At 38.9% G+C, this 20243-nt stretch overlaps 1 protein-coding gene across 2 annotated transcripts in view; it reads right to left on the reverse strand.

Annotated features, from left to right (window-relative positions):
• HS3ST5 (heparan sulfate-glucosamine 3-sulfotransferase 5) overlaps positions 1-19350 on the reverse strand; it is a 151338-nt gene extending 131988 nt beyond the window's left edge. For both annotated transcript variants that reach the window (XM_060616444.3, XM_060616443.3), the window contains exon 1: positions 19167-19350. The gene's annotated coding sequence lies outside the window, so the exon portion shown is untranslated. The remainder of the gene's footprint in view (positions 1-19166) is intronic.
• Between the last annotated feature and the right edge of the window lie 893 nt (positions 19351-20243).

Consider the following 20243-nt stretch of genomic DNA (forward strand, 5'->3'; position numbering starts at 1 on the left):
TCGTGACCTGAGCCGAAGTCGGACACTTAACCGACTGAGCCACCCAGGTGCCCCTAATGCTAGAATCTTTAATGTGTGGTTCTTCCAGGTTCTTCCCAATGCACTTTTTTTTTTCTTTTGACTGGAGGATGCAACTTTTCATTTATTCTCATTTCATTTTATTGCCCCAGATTTGGCTCAGCGTTGTAGCCAATGCAGATCTAAGTCTTGATGCTAGCTTCCACGGTATGTGGTATTCCTCAGATTTTCATAGCATCTGCAGATTTGATTTCCAGGATGTCACTGGTTTCTAAGACCAGTTGTAGAAGCAACTTTCACTATAATAAAATTACAGATAACATTTTACGAACATTTTATATGATGCCCATCTAAGTGAGCTTCCTTTCTATTAACTTTAAGAATTTTTTATGAGTCTCATGAATATATTTCTTAATATTATGCCACATTCCATGAAAATAGAGACTTCATTTTCCAAGACAAGTGTTTAACTTTATATATGTCAGGAGGAAACGTGTTAAAAACTAGCTTCATTTCTGGATTACACAGAAGGACCAAAAAGCTATTTCCATTTATGACACTGTAGTGGCACAGAAAATACTTGGCACAACAGGCCAAGCTAGAAGAATCAAATAGAATCCAAAATAGACTCGGAGTGCTCAGAGGCTTTGGGATTGTTGAAAGAACATGTAAGGTGATTGCTAATGTCTAAAACATAATGAATGGGAGGAAAAAGCACCCTCACGTGACACGTGCATAGGTTATATCCCCTGCACTGTTTTGCATCCTTAAGGGAAATACGTTAGAGAGATATACTGTCATGCTCGGGAGTGACTTGATGTGAGAACAGGCACCCGGAATTCTGTATTTCAGGCATGGCTGTGGGTATGGTCTGTAACTGCCTCTCACTGATCCCAGATCACACAGGTCTGTGTTGATGGAGCTTCAGCTTGCTAACAGGTGAGCTGTTTGCTTACCTGGGGCTCTGTACGAGTTAGACAGTTAGTAGGACTCTTGCCTCCAGGAACCACAGAGGTGATTTCAATGAGAGCAGGCCCGGCCTTCTGCAAAGTTGTGGTCACGGTCAGGGTGGATATTCCAAACCCCTACTGGCTTTTCCCTGTGGGGAGTCCTGGCATTGGGTTAGGATGTGCGGGGCTACGTGGTGATGTTGATGTTTTAAGGCTCTTTTCCCATTTATTGTACCAGAGCAATGAGCACTCCTCTCATCTACCACTCCTCCTCTTGAACCCTACAATCACAACACCAATACCTAAACGCTGTAAGTCCTGGTGGGAAAAACAAAAGCGGTGGTGGCATTTTAGGGTTTCCTATTAACAAGTATATTAACTGGATCAAAAATGCTTCCAAACATAGTTTCCAATATTATTCAACATTTCAGTAGACTTCTGATTAATTTAGACATGTTTACTTTTGCAATTCCATCAAAGAACTCTCACTCAATTTTCTCTCTATCCGAGCATTTAAGCAACAGTCGTTAACTCTAAATATATTGCCTTGTGTTTTTAACTCCCTTCACTTGCCTGCCGCAGTGGGTCGTAGAGCCTTCACATTAGTTGTTATGCCCTCTTTGCTCTTCTCCCAGGCATTTGTCTTCTGGCCTGCAGGTTCAGGCTCTCTGGGCAGCTTCCTCCCTTTCCTTTGGAACATTCCAACCTAGAATATTTCCTCTATACACTTGTCCCCAGATATCCCAATATAAGACACGGTTCCAGTTGTAAAGTACTTATAGTCTCTGGGGAACAAGCTGACACATGCCCAGGGCTACTTTGTGGCATGGGAGAGGCAGGTCAATGCCAATGCTTGGCATTCAAAATCTTTCCCAATTTTACCTTTGATGACCTCCCAATCCCTCTCTGCCCCCCACTTCACATGTGATGAACTCAAGCAAATCAATTTCCTTGCTAATCTTCCATGTTCTATTCACCTTCTTGCCTCTTTCTTTGCCTGTAACTATATCCCAAGCCTTCCACGTGGGCTATAATGCTTTCATTGTATATTGTTTTTTTTTTTTTTTTCTTTCCCAGAAGAGCTCTCTCTTTTCCTGTTTTCATGCCTTGACCCATCCTGCTCTCTCCCTGGAAATATCCTTTTCCTATCCTTGGATGTCCAGGTGCCCCTTCATGATCTTTTTATCTCATGTATGCATTTGCACCTTCCCTATAGGATGTATCAATTTTTAAACTTTTAATTTGAAATGAATCTAGGCTTATAGAAAAGTTGCAGCGAGTTGCCATTATATCCTTCAATCAGATTCCCCTAACATTAATATCTCACGTAACCACACTGGCAAAAGGAAGGAATTAGTCCTGGTACGATACTTAAAATTAAACTCTAGAGTTTATTTGGATGCCACCAGTTTTTCCAGTAACGTACTTTTTCTAGTCCAGAATCCAATTCGGGATCCCACACTGCATTGAGTTGTCATATGTCCTTAGCTTCCTCCAAACTGTGACTGTTCCTCAGCCTGTCTTTCTCCTTCATGACCTTGACAACTTTTTACCATATAATAACATTACATTTGTACATGGGTATTTCCTCACTCAGACATAAGTTTTGTCAGTGGGACATGTTTTTATTCCCAGTAGCACGTGATAAGAACTCCATGATCACGACTTACCTGTATGTCAGAAACAATTAGAATAGTAACAACGTCTATATATCTACTTAGTGAACGGTCTGCCATGGCAACTTTAAGTTATTAGAAGGGCAAGACTGCAAAATTATAAGACACAAAGCTCTCTTTGCGGACACTGTATCCGAGCCCATTTTCTCCATGCCCCAAAGAACAGAAATCACTGGCGCTAATCAGGGCACGCGGATACTTGGTGGCCGGCAAGAAGGGCAGACACAGCCTCAGTCTCAGCATCTAGCACGACTGTTGTCGGATCTCACTAAAAATAGACTTCATCTGTCCTGTGCCCTGTGCACAGATCGCTGAGTGAAAGTAATTACTCCCTAGCTCTCTTCACACCAGGGTTTCTGTCTTGTAGTTTTCTGTTAAGAAACTCAAGACAGAGAAATCCAATCTTCTTGCCTGGAACCCTGAATCCCAGTTGGCTCCTTTTCTGGTTCTCCCTACAAGTGACTGATGGTATGTTCTGACGTTTCATAGTATGATACCAGAACTCACCTACTCTTTGGTATCTCCAGTTGCCTGGATTTCCCCAATGCTATAACCTATCTGGCTCTGTTGAAACAGCTGCTCCATGAAACCAGGACAAGGCTCAGCTGATAGACCCATGTTTTTGTTTTTTGTCTTTTGGCTTTTTTTGCTGTCATACCCTTCGGTTGTTCTCCTTGGCCCTAGCAGTAGGAGCTTTTTCTCCTTTCCCACCAGCAACTCCCGCAAAGTCCTAGCATAGTTTTAGAATTGTGCCCATTCCCCTTCTGGCTCAGACGTGCTTTGTTATTTCACTTTGTTACTAATCTCAAATTATTATGGTATCTGCCTAAATCCGTAGTTCCTCACTACTATTGTGGAGACTGAATCTGTGCTTCCCCCTCCTGCTGAACTTGTTAGCTTTGGCCTGCTAAAGAGTCCACTCGTTTCCTGGGGCCACAGAAGCTTTGCTTTGATTTGAAGGGATTCTAATGACTGACATTCTCTAATTTCAGTTCTCCTCTGCATTCGCTTCAGATCTTTCCCAAAGATTCAGAAATAGCATCTGACAGGTTCAAGAGAAATTGAACTGATATCTGTTGGGTTTTAACTGGCGCATTGCTGCATAATTTTTCATTTTCTTTGGAAGGTCTTTTCCACAAAGGGAAAACATGCCTGCTAGGGTCCCACGGAGGTGTTTTGACATTAGGCTTAATAAAGCATGAAGAACTCATTAATAAATAATGTTCTGCCAGGTTAACAAATAAAGCTGAATGCGCTGGCTAGACCCTGGAGTAAATGAAATCATGCATGCAGCCATACAAGCGACTTGTTAACTTGCAGTGGTCTCTTCACAACGTCTGGCAAAGCGCGATGCAATGATGCACAAATAAAACCAGCATATCATAAACGCATGCACCTTCAGTTAGGATGCAGACTGTCAATTTTGTTTCACACTCTGCGGGTCCAAAACAGTAAACAAACCTTCAGTGATGCAGATCAGGAGACATTCCACCGATCTGTTTAATCTTTGCTAAAAGGAAGATCCCACTCATCAGCATGTCTACCTAACAGTAGCCACAGGTATATCCTGTGGTCTCACATCCTTTGTCTCATTATCTACAAATAGATAGGGAACTAGAGAGCGAGCTAATGGGTGCAGGCGAGCCAGTCTGTTCAGCCACAATGGTTATTGATGGACTCTTTAGTCTGACCCAGAAAATCTTCACGAGCGCCCAGAAACAGAAAAGAATCATCATCCTCCCTTGAAAAACGAAAGAGAAAGTGCAGTGCTCCTAAAGAACTCTTTCCTGGATTCAGAGAGGGTCATGTTTTTAGCTGAGAGAGATTCCAGAGTCACTGGAAGGTCTGGGAGCCGGGGCGAGTGCAAGGGAAGCTTTGCTACTTCGGGCAGTTGCGTTTTCTCTTTGGGGTCTCTGGTTGCCGAAGGCAGCTGCTGCGTCACGAAGCTCTTCTCGTGATTAAAAGCTGATGGACAGCTGTCAAATGTCAGTTAAGCATGACTCCCTCCAGCTGCTCCCCAATCTGGAGGGACAGAGTGTCCTGCCCCACGCTATTCTGACTGCACACACTCACCACTCACTGACGGGTTTAGCTGGAAAGCCAACCACCGCGCCACAAAATGCAAACATTTCCAGGCACTGTTTTGATGAAACAACTTGTTGGGTGGGTTCGATTTCAACTCACAGGGCTTGCCAACTGTGCCCATATGCACAGATTTACACATCTCGCCAGACCTTTTATGTGGTTATGATGACAAAGCCATTAAGGTGTCATTTAAATTCTGTTCCAAAGCTGCAGATTTAAAGCAACCACTATCCTGAGGACAAAAATACTCTATTAGACAATCTTACTTGAATCTTTTCACAATTCCTATATGGTTATATATATACATGTACATAGTGTATACATGGTTGTAATTATACAATTACATAAAGTTATGTATTTATGGTTTCTTCATTTCCACGTTAATGGAGACAATGGAAATGAAGGAACAGTCAGGGTTCAAAGCGTTGCATGACAAGATTGCATTTTTGAGAAGAGAGAAGCCATGTGGAATAGTAGAAATGTGAGTGGTTTATATCTATTGAGCCCACAAAGTACTTTACGTGACTCATCTCCTTTAATCTCAACAGTCCTCTGATGTTGGCAACATTATCGTCTGCATTTTACGTATGAGGAAATTGAGACTTAGCAAGTTGAAGGTGTCCAAGGTCACACAGATAGTAAGTGGCAGAACTGGGGATTTGAATTTAGGCAATCTGACTCCAGAGGTCACGTTCTTAATTGCTATTCTCTAACACCTTGTTTAGTATCAGCAAATCCATTCACGGATGGCCCTCCCACTAACCAGGACAAAATGGGACTCCCCCCACATTTCCCATTAAAATGAGATGGTTTTCTATGCCAAGGTTAAACAAAACAAAAAAGCATATTTTCATTTTGTTATCTGAATAACTAAGCAGTTCAAGTTTCAGTGACAAATGTCCTTGACATTTACTCAAATATATACTGGTTTGAATAATTGTCTTTAGAAAATAAATAAGACTCAAAACCTCAGTGTTGAAAATTTTGATTCCTTTGGAAAGGAGGAAACTTGGTTGAAAGATACGGAGCCTTTCAATAGGTATGAAGGTTTGAAAGAGTAATGCCATTTCCTGATGAGCTGGGAGTGAGCTGGAATCCACACAGACCACGCCGACGAAGCAGGGAATGGGATGCCTTGATCTGGCTTAGGGTGAGATGGTATTATCTGATTCCTGTTAAGAATCAACTATTGAACTTTCTTAAAAAAAAATTTTTTTAATGTTTATTTATTTTTGAGAGAGAGAGAGAGAGTGTGTGAGTGGGGAGGGGCAGAGAGAGAGGGAGACACTGAGTCTGAAGTAGGCTCCAGGCTCTGAGCTGTCTGTACAGAGCCCGACGCGGGGCTCAAACCCACAAACCGTGAGATCATGACCTGAGCTGAAGTTGGACGCTGAACTGACTGAGCCACCCAGGCGCCTCATGACTTTCTTATGTTGCGTCCTAATTATTAGGAAACGCACCCGAGTGCCACTTTTGGATTAAGCTTTTCTATGTATTGCATTTATTTACATATAAAATACAGAAAGAGAATTTATAATGTCCATGTCAATCCATATAGAATTGCTATTATTATTAACTCTGTGTATTTACAACCTGACTTCCGTCTTATGTCTCTGTGCGTTACTTCCCCAAATAGACTGAAAGCGCTTTGCGGGAAGAAATGGCATTTGCTATTTCTTTGTTACCCTTTTGAAACCGGTTCTACTTTCTACCGTAAGTGATTTATTGTGCAAGTCTGAGCTCTAGACAAAAATGTGTAAGTGCAAATGCTCATTCACAATAAATGTGGTGCCTCAAGGCACTATTTCTAGCTTATAAGTATTTGGATATTATATTACATGATATTGTCTGTCAAACCATACTTTCAATCACATTACTTTATTCTTACCAATTTACATAATGTGTGAAAAGACAATGAAAGGCAAAGGTATATTCAATTTTATTCAGCTCAAGTGGCAAACTAAGACACTCTGATCACCTAGATTTACATAAAAGGGAAGTCTGGCCCACTAATTCCCTTGGTTATCAGAGAGCAATTCACCTATGAAGTGATTAAAAATGGGGGAAAAAATGTTCCTTTGGGAAAAGAATATGCAAAAAATGTGATGCCTTCTAAATCACATAAATATTCATGGAAGGGGGGAGAGGAAAAAAAGGGACAGAAATTTCCAAAGACATCACTAAGGGCTTCAGACAAAATGAATTCAATCAATCAAAAATAAGCATAAATCAGTTATTTTCAGTTTTCCTCCTCACTGGTAATCTGAAATATATTAGCCTTGTATTTTCTTAAACATCTTTTTTGTTATTGTTGAAAATAATAAACAATTAGCCTAAAATGCCTAATGTTAGGATGTTAATAATTAGCCATCACATTAATAAGAACCAGATGTAGTTTTAAATTATAATTTTCAATTAACTTTACTTACTACAGAAGACTTTAATTGAACTGTGTTTCGAATATTGGAATAGATAGAACGTCCAGTTTTTAGTGTCTTAGTCTTAGAGGATTTACAAGTGGACAATAGCAAGTAAAAATTGGTCAGACTGTACGGTGAACTTCATTCACTATCAGACAAAACCATCAAAACCTTGGTAAGTTCACAAGTACTCATGAAGTCGGCTGGACCCCAGGTATTTACAGCTGTTTTCCATAATCATCATCATCAATCACTTAGAGCCACATACCCAATGTTACACATACTTGTTAATTCACTTAAGATTTAAATTGTATTAGTTCAATAAATAATATGCCTGGAAATACATATTAAAATTCTCTTCTGTCAGTGAGAAAGCCCAATTTTGTCATTATAAAGCCATGGTTATATCGTTCATTGCAAGCGAATTTAGAATCCATTTCTAAGCACAGCATGTACAACATTTTAAGCTGTATTGTAATGCTTAAACTAGAAGCTGTCTTAGGAAATTAATTGATACTGATTTAATTGTTTTTTTTCTTTGTTTTTTTTTTTCTGGCATATAAAACTCCCTGGTCTTAGCAGTTTTTTACACTTCTCTTTTTGTGTTTTGAATATACTGCCTCTCTGCTCTATTAAATCTACTAAAATTATTTTCCAATGCGTTACATAATTTTCCCTTCTGAGGATTCCGAGAGCTCTCACAGGAGCCTGTATCATTTCCTAAGGACGCCAAGGGACCCAGGGCCCAGATGTTACTTAAGCTGCTTTCTAAACTCAGCATTTTACTATTTATAACTTTCTCCTTCCACAATTCCTTGAAAACTAATACAGTTGCATTTCATTTGTGCTGTATCTACTGATGAACGGGTAAGTTAATTTCATGGCTTCATAAATAATTTCATTTATTTTTCAAAGAAAGAAATCTCAAAAGATCATTCTAATTTTTTTTTTTAAAGGTAATTCTGGTACTGCTGAAGAGGTTATCAAATAAGCAAGACCATTCTGGGAGCACAGACACACTATTAAGATTACTTTGTGGAATTCAAAGGTACCAGCAAAACTCCTTGTTTTAAAAGAAACATTATTTTAATAATAAGCAGTGGAAAATCTCGGATAGAGGGATGTACCTGGAAACATACTCTACTGGGATTTTAAAGGATGTATTCCTGTCCCAGTGTTACCACTAACTGGCCTCCTAGAACTGCACATACTATTTAACCTGCACAAATTAAGTACCCTCTGTGGGACTCAGTTTTCACACCTGCAAAATATAAGCAGTTGGAAGACAATTTCTGGGATCACTTCCAGTTCCAGGAGGCTGTGATGCTATAGCATTGGTAGCACATGATGATCAACATGAAAATAATTCTTTTTTTTAATGTTTATTTATTTTGAGAGAGAGAAAGACACGGTGTGAGCTGGGGAGGGGCAGAGAAGGAGGGAGATACAGAATTTGAAGCAGGCCCCAGGCTCTGAGCTGTCAGCACAGAGCCTGACACTGGGCTTGAACTCACGAACCGAACCTTGAGATCATGAGCCGAACTGAAGTCGAATGCTTTACCGACTGAGCCACCCAGGTGCCCCATAAAAATAGTTCTTAAAGTGGCATCACAATATGAATAAATTCAAAATGACTCTAGGTTGTTTAAAAAAAAAATTAAACATTTATTTATTTTTGAGAGACAGAGCATGAGTGGGGGAGGGGCAGAGAAGGGGGGGGAGCACAGAATCCAAAGCAGGCTCCAGGCTCTGAGCTGTGAGCACAGAGACTGACGCGGGGCTCGAATTCACTGACCGCAAGATCATGACCTGAGCCGAAGTTGAAGGCTTAACTGACTGAGCCACGCAGGCACCCCAGGTTGTTGTTTTGTTTTGTTTTGTTTTTTTTTCAATGCGTACTCAAATGTAGAGTTCAGTCCTCATTTTTCTGATAATCAAGAATCTTATCTCAAGGGTCCTAACTACTTTCAAAATCCAGATTAATTCTAAAAGTTAATATATTCTTATGGGATGTTTAGACCTTTTTGAACTAATTTGGCATCGCTTAACATCACTGACAAGGATTATGGCTATAGTCATGCCATAATTTAAAACTACTCCATAAATTATAAAGTGTCAGGACAAAGGAAAACATTTAAATTTAAGATCATTTTTTATTCTTCACTGTTTGACCCCCCTGGAAATTCCACAGTACTACTTGGAGAGCACTTGTTAATTAGATCACCTGTAATAAAACCAAGCAAAGAACTCTAAAGCTAAAACTTAGAAAACACATGAAGTTGATTGCTTTAATTTGGGTAAACTCTAAGGTAATTATCTCAAGCATGAATGTCAATGTATGGGAGCTTGTCATTAAAATAAGAACATTTGGAAATGTCATGTAATAATGATTCCACCCTCCAAGTCCAATCCACATATTCTGATTTTAAGACAGCCAGACTGGGGGCTCCTGGGTGGCTCAGTGGGTTAAGCATCTGACTTTGGCTCAGATCATGATCTCATGGTTTGTGAGTTCAAGCCCCACATGGGGTGAGCTCGAGCCACCCTTTGGTAAAACATGAGCCCCACCCCACCTGGGGTGAGCCCTGCTTCTCTCTCCTTCTCTCCATCTCTGCCCCCCACTCACTTGCACCCCACCCGCCCCCTCCCTCTCAAAATGAGCCAGACTGAACGTAGAAAAACATCTGCCAGAGGAGCGGGTCCTGGTACAACAGTATCAGATCGGCTCCTACTGCCCTGCATCCTATCACTCTCTCCCTGCCTGTCTTACTTCGTTCTCTTTCTTTCATGCCTTTTTGTTGTCTATAGCATTATGTAATTCACTTACTTGTTATGATTAATTTTTATTGTCTGCATGTCCCCCGCCAAATGGCCACGTTTTGTTCGCGGGCACATCTCAAGTCCTAGAACATCCTGGCACTTAGTAGTTACTACCCGTATACTTGTTGAATGAATGAAGAAATGAAGTTTACACTGGGTTATCACGTATCCAGGTATGGGTCTTGATTCTCGGCTGGAATCACACTACTATGCATAAAAAACAAATACATTTCAAGCCAGTACAGTTTATAAATTACCTATCGGGCTTAGATAGACCTTTACTTCCCTTGTTGTACAAATCGATCCTTACATTTGGCAATATTGAGCAGGCACAATGAAAATGGAGCTGTCGTGGCCTGGCATACATACCTTACTCATGAACGAAGATAAGTTAATGGAAGAGCAAACAGAATTACCTGAGCCAGAGCAGCTCTCGGTTGTAAAACATCGGCTCAGGCGCCATCTCACCTGACTTGATGAATGAAACTACCATCTAGAATGTTCTTACTCAAAGGATAAGACCAAAACCTTAGTAATCTACTTTATGGTAATGTGTGATTTCTGTAGTTTAACTTGCATTTGTTACAGACTTGGTTTTTCTACCATCAGCAGACAAAGGATGAGATTTGAGCCATGTTTACTTTTTCTTTCTTTTTTTTTTTTTAAAGAAGGGATTATCTTGATATGCAGGTTTTTAATGTTTATTTATTTCTGCGACAGAGACAGGGCATGAGTGGGGGAGGGGCAGAGAGAGAGAGGGAGACACAGAATTGGAAGCAGGCTCCAGGCTCTATGCTGTCAGCACAGAGCCTGACGCGGGGCTCGAACTCACAGACCTCGAGATCATGGCCTGAGCTGAAGTCGGTCGCTCAACCGACTGAGCTACCCAGGCGCCCCTACTTTTTCAAACAAAAGTGAGGGGATTCTGGCCCACGTGGTTGAGGCCTAGTAGGACCGAAAGAAATTAAACTAGAGAGAATTTATGTAAATTAGAAAAACTGTGCTACCTAGGAATAAAATGCTATTCTGAAATATAATAGCTTCATTTAAATTTCTTTTTGCTGAAGTAATAGATCATAAAGGCCAATGGATTAAATTTTTAGTTTTGAATATTTTTCTCTTTTTATTTTAATAGGAGTGTCACCCACTAGCATACATGACATTTCTTCACAATTTAGGTCAGAAAAAAAAAATAAGCTTTTTTCCCTCATAATTTCTCATGCTCTACCAAGTCTGCCATCATAAACCACTTTGCATTTATTATAAATAGGTATTACATTAGAAAAGCAATTCAACTGTATTCCATCTCACTTGTGAGGCTAAGCGGCTTTGCATGATAACTAAGTTGAGTTGATGGGACTATGCTTGAAGTGTGTGGTAACTTAGAACTAAAGTTACCTAGTTGTTCCTTACTGAACGTAGGAATCTGCAAAATGAGGGCAGCAACGATTACAATCTGCATTCCTAAGCAGAATGAAAATTTTGGCTCAGCAGAAACCTCTTAACTGCAAAAACTCTGAAATTATATCCTGCTGCTAAAAATACCTGTCAGTGGGGAGCACCTCGGTGGCTCAATTGGTTAAGAGTCCCACTTCAGTTCAGGTCATGAACTTAGGGTTCGTGGGTTCAAGCCCTGCGTCAGGCTCTGTGCTGACAGTTTGGAACCTGGAAGCCGCTTGGGATTCTGTGTCTCCTTCTGTCTCTGCCCTTTCCCGGCTCGCACTGTCTCTCCCTCTCTCTCAAAAATAAATAAATGTTTAAAAAAACCCAAAAAAACAACAGGGGCGTCTGGATAGCTCAGTTGGTTAAGCGTCCAATTCTTGATTTTGGCTCAGGTCATGATCTCAAGGTTCGTGAGTTTGAGCCCTGCATCAGGCTCTGCACTGACAGTGTGGAGCCTGCATGGTATTCTCTGTCTCTGTCTCTCTCTCTCTTGCCCCTCCCCTGCCGGTGCTGTCTCTGTCTCTCTCAAAATAAAAATAAACTTAAAAGAAAATAAATAAATAAACTTAAAAAAAAAAAAAAAGAATGCCTGTCGGGGTGGGGTGGTGGGGGAGTATGAACAGTCCATTTTCTTTCAAATCAAATAAGTTTAATGTATATGTTTAGTGGAATCTACGGTTTGTGTTTTCTTCCTATGAGAAGCAACTTGTGCTGATAATGAAAAAAAAATCATCCTCAGTCAAGTACTTAATTTTTGGTTAATAGGTAGTTTTGTTTTGATACAGAAATATTTTCCCTTGAAAATAAATTTCAATATAAGTGTTTTGCTTTATAACAGAGAATATTACTTTTTGGACTAAAATATGGACTATGGCTATTTCTTGGGATGTTTTCAGAAGTTAGGTTTATTTGCTGAACAAACTTCTATGATAGCCCTTAAAGCTATTATTTATTTATGACTGTATACCTTCATTATAGGAGTATCCACTATAAAGTCCCTCTTTTGCCTTAATTAATGTATTTTGGCCCCAAATTTCACCTTTTCTGCTTTTTCTTTAAGATTTTTAAAGATTTTATTTTTAAGCCATCACTACACCCAACATGGGGCTCAGACCCACAACCCCAAGATCAAGAGCTGTGTGCTCCACCGACTGAACCAGCCAGGTGCCCCTAAATTTTACCTTTTCTGATGGTAAAATTCGAACTCCTAAAATATTTAGGCTGTATTCACCTACCCTTTCATTTAAAAAAATTTTAATAACTTTGTTTTGGTCTCATCCTTGTATACAAGCTTATAATTTGCTTCTGCACTGTGATCTAATCGAAAAGAATTTCTTTTGGAGTGCCTGGGCGGCTCAGTTGGTCGAGTGCCCGACATCAGCTCAGATCATGATCTCACATTTTGTGAGCTCGAGCCCCGCATCGGGCCTGCTGCCGTCAGCACAGAGCTTGCATTGGATCTTCTGTTCCCCTCTCTCTCTATCCCTCCCCAGCTCCCACTCATGCTCTCTCTCTCAAAAATAAATAAAACATTAAAAAATGTCTAAAAAGAATTTCTGTTAAACAAATCAATGCGTTTCTTTACATTTATTAATATGAAAGATATGACAGGGACATTATTCCATAATATTTTAAGTTTTCTGCTAAAGGTTTTGAAAATCAGTCATTATATGGTCTGTTCACCTTGTTTGATATTTATATGTAGCTTCTTAAGCATATTTAATAGGGTGCACATTTACTTCTAATTTATGACTTTGTTAAGTTCATGTAATAACATATATATGTGAAGTCAGTAACTTCATATAACTTTGATCTTCTGTACCTTTAGAATATTGACCATTTCTCTATTATGAGCACAGAAAAAGCATTTTTTCCCCTCTTTCTTCCCCCATTCTTTGTGACCTAATGTTGGACATCACTTTCTTAGTGCCTTTTTTTCCTACTCTGTAATACTTCTAGAACTTGCTTTGTCAGGTGGAAATGGTACCCACCAATCCCTAGATATTAAGCGTAAAGCCAATATACCACTTACTCCTGTCACATCCTCCTAATTCTTGTTGGTTGCTTTAGATCTATAGGGAGTTTTGCTGGTATGATCTGTCTGCCACCCTCATCTACATACGTATTTCAGATTTAGTTTTAGGGTTAAACTGGTCAATGCTCACAATCAGTTCTTTTGCAGTTGTTGCCATGGTCACTTCTAGGTTTGATGGAATTTGTCCTCCAACAGTGACCTCCAGGAGGGCTCATTGATAACAGCACTTCCTGAGTTCCTCTCTGCTCAGTATATTTGCTTTTAGCTTTTATACCATGAAAGGCAGTTGGCAGGTCATATAACCCTTGGGATCCACTTTCTTTGCTATGATGACAGCGAATTCATGATCTCCCAAGGCATCTTTTTCCATTGTTAGATATCTCAACTGTTATTAGAGGAGTTTTGTTTCCTTTTTTAACTTTTGCCAAAATTGGTCTCCTTGAATACTTCCGATGGAGCAAGCCTATAGTCTCTTCCACATAACCCCCCAGCGTAGGCCAAAAGTACCACATCGTTCATTGAAGGTGAGTTCTTAAGGCCAAAATGTCTCCAAAGTACCTTTTAGTAGACTTACTGATTTATTTACTTATTATTTTTTTAATGTTTTTTTGAAAGAGAGAGAGAGAGACAGAGCATGAGCGGGGGAGGAGCAGAGAGAGAGGGAGACACAGAATTCGAAGCAGGCTCCAGGCTCTATGCTGTCAGCACAGCGCCCAACGCGGGGCTCGAACTCACGAACCGCGAGATCATGACCTGAGCCGAAGTCGGATGCTCAACCGACTGGGCCACCCAGGCGCCCCAAGACTTAATGATTTGTTATTCAGTCAGCTCAAGTCATTGCATATTCCTTGCGGTCCTGTGCCTTCCCCATAGTGTTTTTTAAAGCACTGTGAATTATCATTTCAGAGCTGGAAGGGGACACTAGGATCATCAACAACAAAGGCCTTATTTTAGGATGAAGAAACTGAAGCCCAAGGAGAGGAAAAGAGAATTCTCCAAGGTCATGCCACTACTAGGAAGCTGAGTCCGATCTTGAACCCCAGCGATCCCAGGCAAAGGTTCTTTTCATTTCACTGAGTCCTTAAAAAAATACAATGATCATTTTTTTGTGTGTGGTGAGAACATTTAAGATCTACTCTCTTAATCATGGGAGCTGATGGATATGTTAACTAACCTCATTGTGGTAATCATTTTGCAATATATATGTGTATCAAATCATCATACTGTACACCTTAAATTTATATAATGTTATATGTCAATTATATCTCAATAAAGCTGAAAAAAATACAATGACCAAAAGCGTTTCATTGCACTTAAAGGACTCAACGTGTGCCCCATGACATAAGAGAATCTACCTAACGTCTGCTTGAAAATTATCATTTCTTTTCTTATTCCAACTATGTACGGAATGACTCATGCAGGATAGCTGTATTAGAGAATTTTCAGTGGGTCTGTTTTTCGTTTACATAAATTGTCACTTTCATTTTCTGTTTCTTGAAACTGAGAAACTTCAGATAAATGTAGATTCAGTTTTCCTACCCCAAACTCTCTAAACCATCATTTTGAAATCAAATTACACAGCTTATGCTTAAAACATAAGGGCCAGATTCTATCTTCAAATATACCACCCACTCTCTAACAGCAGAATTTGGCCCTAAAAACCCATTAACAAATATTGTCATTAAACTAAAGAGCTAATTACTTTGGATTCAGACAGAATGAACAAAAATCATAGGCCAACCACAGCTGGTAGTAATAATGGTGAGACTAACCGTATGTTACGCTGGAGATTTAAAGAACAAAGACATATTAACACTAATGTAACCAAACATATAAAATTATCCTCCAAATGGAGCAAGCTATTATAGTTAGAAAATTCCTGAACCGCACATTGGAATTATCTGATTCAAGAAATAAAGGATATTTCTAAGGAATTAACTGTCATAATCTGAAGTTATCAGTGTTTAATGAAGAGGGAAAATTGAAAATTTTAGTTTAGTACAATATCCACAAATGAACATTTATATCTAAAAATCATTTTGCTCTAATTGTAAGTAATATTCTCATATTTAAATCAGTTTAATACTATAAGATCGAGAGCCTTCCTTTAAGACTATTTTATTTTATTTTTTTTCTTCTTTTTTAAAAAAAAAATTTTTTTAACGTTTATTTTATTTTTGAGACAGAGAGAGACAGAGCATGAACGGGGGAGGGTCAGAGAGAGAGGGAGACACAGAATCTGAAGCAGGCTCCAGGCTCTGAGCTGTCAGCACAGAGCCCGACACAGGGCTTGAACTCACGGACCGCGAGATCATGACCTGAGCCGAAGTCGGACGCTTAACCGACTGAGCCACCCAGGTGCCCCCCTTTAAGACTATTTTAAACAAACATTTTCAGGACTACCTTACAATTCTACAAAAGTAAATTTCCAGATAACTGAACATTTTCCCAGCCCTTGAAAAATATTTTTAAATTACATTAATAATCCATACTTAGAAACAGTTTTACATACCCTGAGAAGCAATAAAAATCAACCATAGTTTATCAGTTGAGCATAACCATTAAAAATATTTTGATATATATCATTCCAATTTTCTTCCTACGCATCTGTTGTTGTTTTTTTAATAAAAATGGGACCACATCATAATATGGTTTGTAACTTGTTTTCATTTATAGCACATTATGAGCATTTCCCACACATCAAAAATTATACTTTACTACATAAATGTTCATGACTTTCCAACTTCTTAAATTGAGAATAATAAATACATTTTAATCTTTTTGGATATTTCACAAATATCATTATTATACTATTTCATAATAACACTAACACTCCCAGAGATTCTTACATAGCTAAATCTCCTTTCTCCTATATTGTGAATGGTCCCAGATGGCTCTACTATCCTAAGCTGTATCTTACTCTGAGCTCTTTTTCTCCTTCAACATCAGATTTCCATATAAAGCTGACCAAACCTGAGGTAGACCTCAATTGACTGTTTTCATTTTTAAATGAATGACATGAAAGATAATCTACTGACAACTAAAAGAATTGATGACTTTAAGTTCAATGACATAAGTACTCAGGTATTGTCTTTACCTCTTCAACCTTCATCTTGGATGAAAATTTCCTTCTAGCCTTCCTTACCCAAGAAATCATTACTGAAAAACACTTGCTTAGTTTCGCTCGTTAAAAAATCATAGCTCTCCAGATTGATGATTCCTGCTCTTTGTACTAACCTTCTATGCAGCAAGTTTGGAAGAGAAAAAATGTTATTATACATGAGGGGCCAGACTAGAAGATCTTAATGGTCCATTTCTGTTCTAAAACTTTATGCTTCTATGCTTCAATAAAGTTTCTAGGGGCACCTGGGTGGCTCAGTCAGTTGAGCGTCTGACTTCAGCTCAGGTCATGATCTTGTGGTTGACGAGTTCGAGCCTCACGTCGGGCTCTGTGCTGACTGCTCGGAGCCTGGAGCCTGCTTCGGATTCTGTGTCTCCCTCTCTCTCTCTGCCCCTTCCCTGCTCATGCTCTGTCTCTCTCTGTCTCAGAAATAAATAAACATTAAAAAAAAATTTAAAAAAAGTTTCTATAATTTATCCTTTTGTTGTTATATTTTACTTCCTGTGTCTGGAGGTTGTCTCACTCAGGTTCCCTGAAACTACATTGTAAGTTTTCTTTAGGGAGCCACAACTTAAGACAAATATGCCAATGATAATGAACGTGACTCACTCGAGGACACAATTTCATTCTCTCTCCATCTGCTCTTCTGAGAAGGAAAAAAAGGAAAAGAACACAAAAAAGAAAAAGCAGAAGCGTACTTTCTATATTTCTCTGAAATAAAAATATTACAGAAGATTGGCACTGAAAGCTTTATTAAATCTTATTTGAGAACTTCATTGAACTTGTATAGTACATATTTGAGGAGTTTACAATTTGGGGACTATAGGTTTTAGGATTTTATCATCAGATATGGCAATGAGAGCATTGCCTATTGAGAACAACACTGACAACAAATGTATGTAAAAATTCATGATTACAGTTGATCTAATTCTGTAAATCTTTAGATTACTTGAAAAAAGTGCTACCTTGTTTAACCACGTCTATATTCATTTTCTTTGTGTAATACTAATAGCTAATATGTATAGCTAATTGCCACTACAGGGATATACTTTTTTTTTTATTAAGGGTTTATTTTTGCCACTTGATATTTTACTGACAAGAAATTGTATACAATATGAACATGTGCACACAGAGACTTATAGGGTGAAAAAAAATGAAATTCAATCAAAGAATTTTAATTAAAAACTTCACTCTTCACTGCGAAAATAATATCATGTTGTACCTTTAAGGAATCATCACACTTCCTGTTCTGAATATGTCTCTACTAATCACTTTTATCACCGGAGTAAGAAAACCAAACTTTTCATTAACTTAAAATTGCACACAGTAAAGATGAAGTTGCTAAATGAGATTAAGAAATATAATAAAATGATATTCAATAAATGTGCGTATAACCTGTGTTAAGGTAGCACATGACTTAGAAGTTTTTATGTGCAAAGGAAAATGAGTAGCTGATGATGTGTTAAGCAAATCTGTTCTTTTGAAAAATCTAAGGCTGAGTTTCCCAAGTTAAGAGGAAAAGAAAATAAACTTCAAAAATAAAGAAATGCTTAGCCAATCCTGGTAATAACTCATTATTCCTATCTTCTGAGATGGTTCTTAGAATTGATCCACTAAGCATAAACATCTGAATAAATTAAAACATTACAGAGAACGGAGAACCGGTTAAAGACCGCAAGCTTACTCTGAAAGCAAGATAGGGAGCCCTGGGACCTAGCCCATCATGCTGAACTTGAAAAAGAAGTATTAAAAGAGAACTAACAATTCAATTTGGGGGTGGGGGGGGGGTCACAAAAAGAGCACTAATTGAGCACCTCTGTGCTAAATGTGCCTTCCTTATTTATTCTTGTAGCCAAAGGAAACAGCATAAAACCCAATTTAATATAAAGTTTGAAAATTAGAAGCATATATATTTTTTTAATATTCATTTTTGAGAGAGAGACAGAGCGTGAGTGGGGGAGAGGCAGAGAGAGAGGGAGACACAGAAGCCCAAACAGGCTCCAGGCTCTGAGCTGTCAGCCCAGAGCCCGACATGAGGCTCAAACCCACGAACTGCAAGATCATGACCTGAGCCGAAGTCTGATGCAAAACAGACTGAGCCACCCAGGCGCCCAGAAGCATATTATTTTGAGTGCCAACTTCAGCATTTCCCAAAGGCCCAAGACGCACATTCATCAGGATCATTTTGACGTGAGTAAATAAAAATTCAGGTTGCTGGGTCACATCTGAGATCCAGTCAATCTAACTCTCTGTGAAGTATAACCAGGTATCAGAATTTTACAGACCCTCTCCCCACCCAGTGACTCTCACACACATTACAATTTGACAACCACTGTGATTATCGTGATGTTTTTGTGTGAAACTGATTATCAGTTATCAAGAATACCACCTGTATTTACATTTACACGACATATACCAACTTTCAAACTTTGTAGTTGATTTTCCTTTTTTTGCTATGGAATTGCACATAGACGGCTATTTTCCTAATATTCACTAACTGCTATTACTTTTATATATTTTGTTAAATATAGTAAATATTCACTTTTGACATAATTAAGAGCTACACAGCCACGTGAGTGACTTCCAAAATCCACTTACCTTCAAATCCTTATGCTTATTCAGAAAAGTCTGAGCACGTACGGTGGAAAGTTTCAAGAATATATGCAGCGGACTCTCTAATCTCCACGTATTTCAAAGCTGGCCAGGGAGACTCCGGAAGTGGACACCAGAAACGCCATTGACAAGGTGAGGTACCAGTGCTGGAGCCTCCGGGTACCTGATTATCTCTGAACAGGACAGAAAAACAAGTAGTCGGTCACCTGAAATTCATAGAGAATCTGCTACGGAGAAGGTTATTTTCAGTAAACTGGCAGTGTTACTAAATTTAAACTTGGCCTGGGTTTGCGGCTCCCTGATTTAGCACAGTTGTCATTTAAAATTTCATGTCATTGTGAAGTCAGGATTGCATGATGCTGCTGTCTGCAGAGGATTCTGCTGGAATTCATACTGCTTTCATTGACTATTTCGTCTAAACGCTGCATCAAGTGGTATTACTAATTTTATCTTTGATGTGCAGATGCCAGATTTTGGCACTGGATTTCTTTCTAAGTCAAGGTTGATGAGTTCTGTTGGAAATATATCCTTACATGAGACTCTATCACACCCCACAAAAGATAAAATGTGATACTTATACAAAATCCCAATGGAATCATCTGGTGCTTCTGCTATATTTTCTTTCACATGGTAATGCTTGCCAAGATAACTAGACATAAACAAAAATAATATCCTTTCTAGTCAATCTGTGTTGCCTACTTAGGGAAACCAAAATTCTAGCATCTTTGCTGAGTAAGTTAAGCAGACATTGGTAGTGGCTAATGGAAAAAGGGAATAAAACATCTATTTTTAAAACTGGTAACAGATCATGAAAATATTCTCCTCAAGGGCAGAGAAAGCAACACACACAGATAAATACAAAGTCAAATACAAAATGACAAGAGTATAATACACACGTAAGCACAGACTACGCTGTAAAACAACAGTTTTTCATGGAAGATTCTAATGCTTGGCCACCCCAAAACCATGCTCAACTTTCTTCTTCCTTTCTATGTCTCATACATAGATAACAGAAAATCAAATCAAATGTTCACTTTCCCAGTCTTCCAACTGCTAAGAATG

The sequence above is a fragment of the Panthera onca genome, chromosome B2, assembly GCF_046562875.1.
Source record: "Panthera onca isolate mPanOnc1 chromosome B2, mPanOnc1 haplotype 2, whole genome shotgun sequence".
Classification (NCBI taxonomy): domain Eukaryota; kingdom Metazoa; phylum Chordata; class Mammalia; order Carnivora; family Felidae; genus Panthera; species Panthera onca.